Here is a 10547-nt window from a genome sequence, read left to right on the forward strand (position 1 = left end):
GAGAATGTCGCAAAAAATAAGAATAACGAAGTCAATAATAACGTTGATTCAAGAAATCCCATACCTTTACAAAATTTAAAGGAAATCCTGATTTTGTTCACACATTCACATAAATATTTAGTCTATATCTATTGGCATTTTGAAACAGAGCGGAGAAATGTCCCTGAAAACTGAATGAGGCTTTATGCGAATGTGTGGTATCACAGCACGCAAGGATATAAAGGACACGCAGGAAATCCAATAGTTTGATAGCTTTGTGGACGGGGACAACAGAAACAGTGCGGGCCGAAAGTTTAAATACATCATAGAAAAAAATTGGTAATGCATCAATTCAAGTTACAAACCTATTAAAAAATTGTCAGTAGAATTTTTTGTGTTTTACTTAATTATTTTTGCACAGCTTTCGGGTTGCTGCAGAATTCTTCGTTTATGAAACTTCTGGTTTCTTTTTCGTAAAACTGAATCAAGTGATTGACACTCCAATTTTTACCGTTCTAAGAACTCTGAATCCAGAGAAACAAATGATAATTGAAATCGAAAGCTCGAATACTGGTATAAGGATTTTATCGTTTATTATGAGTACACCTTTGAGGTTATGTACGAAAAAGGCCATAACTTATTTTGACAGCTGGTGAGTTCCGATTTATAACTAAGTGTGTAAATAAACGATAGCCTTGAGGCTAAATTAAAGTCTCAACGCAATGTTTGCATCAAATGGATTCAAAAATATTTAGTTTCTATTGTTCAATTTCAAATATATAGGGGAGAGTGTTCGGTTACCGGTGCCCTTGTATTTTAGGCTTATAACTTCTAACTAAGTGCACATTATGCGGACATATACACATTATATGAAAGCTAAAGTCGTTGGCTAACAACTGATTAAGAAACTAAGTTGATTCATTTGATTGAAACAGGTTTATTATTAATTTTGTATAGTGATAAATTTTGACCATTTCAAAAGAGGCTACCGGCACCCCAAGAAATTTCGCTAAAAATGGAAAAATATAAGTAAAGACCGAAATTATTCAAAGAAAAAACAGAATTTATTCTTTGGACAAAAATCTTCATGATGGGACTTCGCCTAGGCTCTCTTGGCCAATGACGGTAGACATTTTGAAAATGTCGAAAAAAAGTTTTGGTTTCGAAAAATTTGATAGCATCCGGTATTAAATCACGAAATAGATCGATTTCATCTCATAAAAATTCCATCCACTCACCTTTTCGATTGATGCTCTTCAATTTATGATACTTTAAAAAAAGTCAGAAAAAACTTTTGAATTGATTTACACGTAGGAATTAATATTTGTTTTGAGCGCAGTAAAAAGTACAAGTGTCTGTTTGCTTTGATACTCGGCACAAAAAGAACGTGCTGCTATGACACGCACATGACGTTTGTCGGAATGACGCTATCTACTTTCTGTCAAAAGTTATGGTGGGGTGCCGGTGATCGAATATCTTTACCTGCAAACAACATTTTTGGATCCTACGTATGCTCCAGTTGGTTTTCAGTATCCTATTTCTTACCAATCATTTCCAAAACTGCAGTGTTAACAACCAGTCAAAGTCAAACGTATTTTGAAGAATATTGAAGTATGTTGAATTCTTCAAGAATGAGATTGAAAATGCTTCGGAGCTTTAGAGAAGGTATTATGAATAAAGAATGAATTTATCCGACGCTTTTAAAAAAATGAATCAATAATAACTCGAGTATTCTGTGTAAATTAGAATCAATTTCCCTTCCGGTGAACGACTAAAGAGGTTAAAATGAACAAAAATAAATATAATATTTCAAACCATATTGAAACGGTTTTTTTACATAACTCATTTCAATGTGAGATAACTAAGTGTGTCTATGATGGCATTTGGTCAATAGAACGACGTCGACTGGGTGCTATCGCCTTCTGCGTTAGTAACAGAATGAGAGGGTGCGAATTGGTTTGTATGTACACAGAAAGAAATAATGAAATTTACACGACATGTATATCAATAGTAACATGGAATAAACATGGATTGAATCGAACGTTTAATTGAAAACCATCATCGATGCAAAACTAAATTGGATTGAATTGAATTTTCAATAAATAGAACTGTATCTATCATTTAATGCTGATCACAAAACTGATTGAATTATATTGAAACGTACACAACTGTAAAGTAACTTTATGTTTAATTGCCTGCTTCAAATATGTGCATGAAAATAGATTTAAATTCACAAAATATTTTTATTTGTGTAGTCATTCATATGAAATTTTTTTAAAATCCTTCAAATAGGTCATATGGCTGAAGTATATTTAAACCATAATTGTAACTTTAAATTGTCAACTTGTTTTCATGAAAACCGTTTTCAGCATTCCTTTAAATTCATAAATTAGCATTTTGCATATAATCTTTATAAAATTTAACGCATAAAGCAAAATTAAAACTTACGAATAACTTTTTTGTATAAATAATATATCTATTCTTATTATAAGTGTCTTATGCAGGAACGTCTTCAGAGAAAATATTCAGAAATATGCAATCGCATACAATCTTCCAAGGGTGTAATTGGCTGGTTCAGAAGACTGAAGGTTTTGAAGGTTTCAATACGATAAGAAATTTAAATTAAATTAATTTCATGCAAACCCGAATATTGGTAAGATTAGAAAATGTTAATTATTCATACAAAACTGAAGAACATAAATTAAATACGCCTCGATTGCTTGATAATTGCAAGGAGCCGAAAGTCTTCCTGTAATGTTTGAGTCTATTTGATGTATACATTTCATATAGGCGTAGCTGGTCGAATCATCCCTGAGTCCTGGACTAAAGTTATTTGCAAGTATAAACAAAACACATAGAAACATATTTTTTCTGTAAACCGCTACCAGACAGTGGGCACAGTAAACACATACACAAAACACAACACGTTTCAATACTGTGAACTATTTTACCTTTTGAATAAATTTTAATAAATTCGAAAATATCAAATGGACTATAACGTAAACACCAATTGGTACCCTCTCATTCTGCTACTAATGCAGTAGAAGACAGCATTAACAAACTTTTTTAAAAAATTTGACAATTTTACATTCGTTCAAAAACACATTTCATCGTCCCTTTCATACAAATTTATTTATCTCATGCAAAATAATGTAAAGAGATCTTATCTCACTGAAGAAGTATTATAATTGAGGTTTTTTTATACTCGGCTTTAACCTTTTCGGTAGTTCGCCGGGTGATCTCATCGAAGAGCATCTTGTCACAATATTCTACACTAGAAGGCTCACACTGAAACACGTTCAGATCGAAATTCGTTCAACAACCTGTCAGGAACTGAAATTACCGTTTCACTCATTCAGAAATGGCAGATTTACATAAACATATGTTCAAGTAGAAAGTCTCATGATGCCATAGGTTGTTATGGGATTTGATTCTGATCCACGGAACGACCGAAATTAGCTCTGCGCCTAATTCGTATTACTGTTTTTGAATTAGTTGATTTTAACAACAAAATTTCCAAAATAACTATAAAATTAGTTAAAATTGAGTATTTATTTGCTGAAAAAAACTCTTTTTTTTAGTGAATGTGTTTAGTTGGCGAATATTCTGGACACAAACCAGCAATATCTCAATCCAACACGAAATTCTCATTGATAACTAATTTTGTTTTTAAAATCAGAAAATTTGTTTCTATTTATCTATCACCAGTTTATTAGCCACAAAATTCATGAGAAGTGTCAAAACAAAACAATCCAATAAAAAGCTAAAAGGGACAGTCCTGTTGAAACTGCTTGCAAATTGTTTAGATGTTTTACGCATGTGTTACGATATATCCATATATAAATTTCTAAACCGGTATGTAAAAATGTCGTGAACTGTTAGTGGAAAGTGTATTTATTCAGAATTTGTGCGCATTTAAAGCGATTGTGCGTAATAATGTTTTTACGCGGAACAGTGAATTGAGTTTCGAATGTTGCACTCTAATTGTACATGTCAAATGATGTTTTTTGTATCTTCCAACCTTCCGGGCCACGCCGTTCGATGTACTACTTGTATTCGGTTTTTATTTTCAGAGTGCTCAAAGTTTTCAGTGAGAGAGTCGATTTCGCGAAGTCGAATGAAGAAAACAGCGATTTAGAAGAAAAATGTTCAAAAAGAAGTTTATGTTTCGCTTATGTCTTTTTCTCCAATACAACATCGTATTTATACCTGCCAATATAGAAAAGAAAACCGCGACTGAAATTTTTTTCGGTAGTAGTGTGCCATCTAGTGGCTAGTAGTCATTACGGTGCGTTATTTCGGCGACAGAGCGCCATATAGCTGCAAATTGCACAAACCAATTCAACCATTTATGTTGGTTGAAAACAACGTTTTATCTCTCTAATTCAACTAAAAAATTAGTTGAATGAATATGAAGTGTGCCTTAGCTAAGAAATGACAATTGGTGAATTCAACTAAAAAAATAGCCATTTCAATAAATATTTTATTATTATCAAGGAAATTAGAATTAAAAAATCTAAATTAGCAAAAGTAAGATTTTTTTAGTTGTCTCAAAAAATAACTAACTAAAATCAGAAAACCAACTAATTTTTTCGCTAAAATGCTGATATCGGTATTTCCGTGTCCTTATTCCAGCTCCGGAATCACAGGGTAATGAGTGTTTCAAACCTTTATTTAAAGTGAAAAAACCAAAACCATACAAAATGAATCCAAAAACATATATTTTTTTAAATGAGGCATTTTTGAAATGATTCGAATTTTAACACACAGACGTTCCTAGGCTATGATGCCCACTTGGTCATTGGTTTTTCTTGTGCTAATTCTAACCGATTTCGTGAAATTGTTGTTGTAATATTTGTGTCTTATGAATTTAGAATGCCCCACATGTGGAATTCCATCACAAATAAAATTCATAATTTGATAAAACACATCTAATGAGTCTGAAAATATCTCGATTCGGTATTTCAAAACTACATGAATTTTATAAATTTTGCGAAACCTAATAAAGTCTGTTATTTATTTAATAATTTAAAATAAATATTATTATTCGTTTTATTTTTCGTTAAAATTTTCAATGCATTTGTTCATCCATGCCAGAAACCTTCCAGCTAGCTTAACGAGACATCTGCAGCAGACAGCTTAGTATAACCGAAAATCGAAGACATGTGTTTGATCGATATCAATTATTTCAGTTATTTGAGGCGGGAGAGAATCAAGCTCTGCATGTCATAACGGTGAACAAATCCTTCAGCTTCAGTAAGAAATTCCATCAAGATTGTGTATCATGCGTTAGATACATTTCGAATGCCTCTTGAATTAATAAGTTAAATAGAAATCGTTCCAAATATTTTGATATCCTTTAGGCATTTGCGAATGTTATCAAATATAATATAAGAGTAGTCGGCTCTCTAGCTTTCATATACACAACAATCGGAATATTATCGTAAACGGAAGCCTTATGCTTAAAACCCAAGTAATGATCATTAGTTTTTATACCTTCGTACGATATGCCCTAATGTTGGTACCGATTTAATCCATTCAAGTGGGATAAATAACACAGAGGCACAGCAAAATAGGCTTGACAGTCATTGATTAAAAATATGACATGTCAGAAGCGATTTTGCAAGTACTTGGAATAATGCGTTTTATCAATACACGAAATACGATTTATACGAAGCTCTGTACACTTAATAATTATTGCAAAATGTTTAAGTTTTAATTGCGGATAGCAAATGATTCATCGCATCGGGTATACGAGTAAGGTGTTTATACAAAGAAATACTCCAATTCTGGTGCTTGATTCGTCATCACTGGAGACATAAATGATATTACAAAAATCTCACATATTTCAATCTCGTCATCCGACGATTATAAACTTCTAAGAAACTCTGCAAAAAGGATCTAAATTGCAGTATTCTACTGTTGTACCAAAGTATATTTTATTCTAAAGCGAGCAACCAATACGGGAAAGGTCGATGGAGCAAAATGATTTTATTATTGAATTTACACCCTTCGAAAAATGCTGAACTGATTTCAAACCCTATTTCCAAAACGACAATGGCACTTCCGACATCACGTCCGCGAAGGCCTGGTGAAATAAAATTATGAAACATCAAAAACTGGCCAATTTCGGGGCTTGGCGCTTCGCGCATTCCCTTTATTCAATATTAGAACCCCCCAGCTTCATAAAACTGTTTCCTTCCACTTTATGCTGCAGAAGGCCTACAATTTCCCAGCAATTATGGCACCAGTTATGTTTCGCATCGTTCGCTTGTTAGTGGTTGAACATCCTCTGTTTGTGAAAACTCGTTAATGTGCTTTTGTTTTTGGTTTCAAATGGAATCAAATCAGATATTATGCCGTTATAGAATCAGAGTATACTTGCAGACAAGGTAAATGGTGGTTCTGCAGAGTAGTTTTGGAGAAACATCAACGGATTTCAGAATGAACACAAATACAACTCATAGCTGATTTTTAAAACAGGATGAACTAAATCTTTGAATGCACCTTCTTTGAATCATTAACCGAAGATATTGAATCAATGAAAAATCCCATCTTAATTTATCTTAGCAGAGGTTTTTTTTTTTAAAAAAAAGAAGTTACAGCTAAAACATTTTACAGATATTTGCAGCATTCCAAGCTAATGAAAGAAACATTATCATTTTAACTAGATGAATATTTTACAGATCAATAGCAATAATTCTCAAACTGACCTTTATCTTAGAAGTAGCAAATTTTACTACCTCAATGCCGTATCACTACGCGTTTAGTATTGTAGCATAAAGCTAGATCCGGTTAAAATGATGGTGAACCAAAAATATTGGGAGAAGACGTTTTTGCTTTCATTCATAAATTTCTAAAATTTCACTGCACAGATCAGTCACGTACCCAGAGGGGGGGCTCTGGCCCCTCCCGAAATCAAAAACATATAATTATTTCGAATGTCTCAGACATGTGTTACAGAGATAACAAGACAGTAAACGTAATGAAATGTAATACCATATCAGTTCCAGTGAAAAAGTTTAAAGTGTATGTTAAAAACAGCCGTAGAAGGCACACCGAGAATTAGGTACATTAGCAATCTTCAGTAACATTATTTTTTAATCTTTGGGCCCCTCCCGAAATGAAATCCTGGGTACGGGCCTGGCGCAGATACAGACCGCCTGCCAAATTAAATTCCAATGTTTAGGATAGAGCCTTAACAAAAGAATTCAAATGTTAAGGATAGAACCCATCTGTACCGTATCTTCGATCAAAATAACTGTATACTGTTTTATTCTCTAAAACGCACGGTGTTTTAATTCGTAGTGCATTCTCCCATTTAAATGTACTGTATTTTTCGTTTCGAAAAATAAATACATTTTAAGACTCGCGCGGTCGAATTTCGATTTGCTGAAAAACAGTGGCAACATGTTCAGACAAGGTTCACGCCAAATCGAATTCGCAGTTGGTAACACTTTCTCATGTCGTTTCCGCTTGAGAAAACTGAAACTGATCCAGGGTAGTTTCATCAAACGAAACTGTGCTGGGTTCGCACTTATCAACGGGGGTTTGAGCAAACCTGATATAAAAACCAGGTTCGAAACTAACTCGATTCTCAGTTCAACAACGTTGAAACTAGGTTCGGAACTAGCTTCAAACGAACGATTTGACAGCAGTTAGAATGGAAACTGGGCTAGGTTTGGCATCAAGCGAAAATGGCATCAGATTTCAATAAAACCTTCTGGACATGAAGACTTTGTCACAAAAAGTCACTTAGCATACTTTGTTTTTTTTTTCAAAACTGATCTAGACTGTCTTTTAAGAAGGGTTAAACATTTTGGACCTTTTTCTTCAAATAGTTATAGTGAAAAAATTACAAATCCTACAAAAAATTTCAAAAAATCAGTCAAATTTTTGAATAAAATTACTGAAAAAAACTCCTTACTGACTGTGATATTCTCCTTTCCGTAGATATCTACTTATATTCTAGACACTCGTTCGCGGCCTTTGACTCAACGCATGCCCCCGCTATTCCGCACTCTCCTGCACTGCTACACGCTAACCCAATCATACTCAATGTGGATATCACATAATTCAGGATACCACACTGACTTACACACGAAAAATATTGACTGGAAAACTTTAAACCTCACTTTTGAGTTTGATAAAATTTTGGTCCAAGAATGGTGATTGTGTTCCCTATCTTTCATCGAAAACTAATCTTAACTGAAAGTCATAATCATTCAAAATTCCAATGAAACTCAATTTGTGAGAAAATTACACCGAATACCTTACTGCTATTAGCAAAAAGTATCAGAGCTGAATTTAAAACAAATTGTTAGAAAAACTTTTTTTCGCATAAAAATGCCCGTCTTGTTACATATGGAAGATTGACAGAAAGCATAATTTTCTATATTGGGACAATTTCATTCAAACGAAGAAAGGTGTTTTTTTAATTTGCCTTCAAATTTTTAAGATCGATTTTCCAATGCACGTTCGATAAGTAATTTTTCAGTGTTTTCATTCGAAATTCAAATAATTTTGTTAATATCACTTGCACAATAGTTTTTTAGGGATTTGTCATTTTTCGACTACATTTTTTGCAAAAAAAAATGGTAAAACAAAAGTCTAACCCTTCTCAATGGGCAATCAAGAACAATTTTGGAAAACCAAAGAAAACCTAGTGGCGTTTTTTGATAAAGCCTATATATCGAAAAAGATTCATTTGAATCATGCGAGACCGTGCTGCCAAATCTGAGCACGATTTAACGCGAAATTCGTTAATTCAAAACCTACACCAAAAACATTATTTTCTAAATTTGCGATCGATTTACCTAAAAAAACTATTTTCGAATTCAATTAACTTTTGTCGCAAGGTAGATAATTATTTTCCCTGTCAACCTTCCTATGTTGCAAGAGAGTCATTTTTAAGGGAAAAAAGTTTTTCTAACAAAAACTTTTTCCTATCCATCACTGATACTTTCTGCTAATATCGGGCAACTAGCAATAGGCTATTCGGTGTAATTTACTCACAACTTTAGTTTCATTGGAATGATTAAGACTTTCAGTTAAGATCAGGAAAATTATTTTTCAATTAAAGTACCCATCTTGCATTGTTTGTAGATAAAATTTTATCAAAATGAAAAATGGGTTTTTCTTTTGTAAATCTATTTTAAATTTTTAGTCAATTTTGTCAGTGTAGGACTCAAAAAGATTTTCTTCAGTAGTTTTATTACAAAATTTGACTAATTTTGTGTCACTAGTACATAGCCTTTTTGTAGGATTTGTCATTTTTCGACAATAACTATTTGAAAACAATGGATAAAAAAGTTTAGCCTTTTTCAAAAGACAATCTAGATCAATTTTGGAAAAACAAAGTATGCAAAGTGACTTTTTGCGACAAAGTCTACATGTTCAGAAAGTTTCATTCAAATCTAAGAAAGTGTTGCCAACTTCGAATACGATTTAGCGCAAAAATCGTCAAATGTCTCTAACAAAACGAAAGAAAACACTAAATCAAAATCTTCGTCAAAAGTAAAACAAGAAACGAATGTGAGGTTTTGTGCAATAAATTTGGTGAAAATTTTTCCATTGCAACTGCAAATTTTCCACCAACTGATGATTAACTCTCACACTAAACTTCATTCGGTATTTTTTCATCTTTTGACGAGTTTAGAACAAGCAAACTACCGAACATTCTCAACATTCTCTCTACTGATATATCAGCACAAATACACATTTTTGACGGCGGTACCTTAAGGTGATGAAATGTTATTTTTACTCAAAAAATGAGCTCTCAAATGTTATTTTTACTGAAAAAATCAGCTACCGAGGTTTGAACAGCTGAGAACGGTAATCATACTTAAGTGTGCGTGTATTTTATGTTAATTTTTATTGAACTAATAAATACCTAAAACCAGCCCGGTGGCAAGGATAGGGCACTCCAGCAAGTGCTATCGTAGCCAACATCTGGGGCATTTGGTGGGCAATCAGAGCGCTCAGAGTATGGTAAACAACAACATTCGGGCGTTTCAAATCGAGTAAAATCTTAATTTTTCTTATCGTAGTGATGATATTCTGATCGATAATTTGCGGAGAAGTGCGGTAAAGGGTACTGAATAAACAAGTAGTTTGTAATATCCAATTTTTTGTTAGCCATTCTTTTTCATTGTTTTGGTTTAAGCAGAATGATGATGGCCACAGTTTCATGACGTCATAGCAGGAGGCTGCCTAAAACCTTTGGAAAATTCTGTATAAAATGTTCAAAACGACGAATGTAACAATGAAAGATTGTCTTTGTTTACTTTCTCTTTCAATTATTGCGATTATTTCCTAATTTTTTCGGTAATTTCTTCAGTGCAGATTAAAAGACGATAGCTTTAGTTATTATTATCGGTAAATAGTAGGAGAGAAGGTACCGTAATAATCAAAAGAGAAAATAAAGAAAAAGAATCTACCATTGTTACATTCGTCGTTTTGAACATTTTATACAGAATTGATTCATCCGCTAATTTGTTTACGTAGATGCATGAAACGATTGTGAAAATCTTAGCCATTTAAGGGGGGAGTAAGGGATAAATTGATTC

Source organism: Malaya genurostris, chromosome 3 (genome assembly GCF_030247185.1).
Source record: "Malaya genurostris strain Urasoe2022 chromosome 3, Malgen_1.1, whole genome shotgun sequence".
In the NCBI taxonomy this organism is placed as follows: domain Eukaryota; kingdom Metazoa; phylum Arthropoda; class Insecta; order Diptera; family Culicidae; genus Malaya; species Malaya genurostris.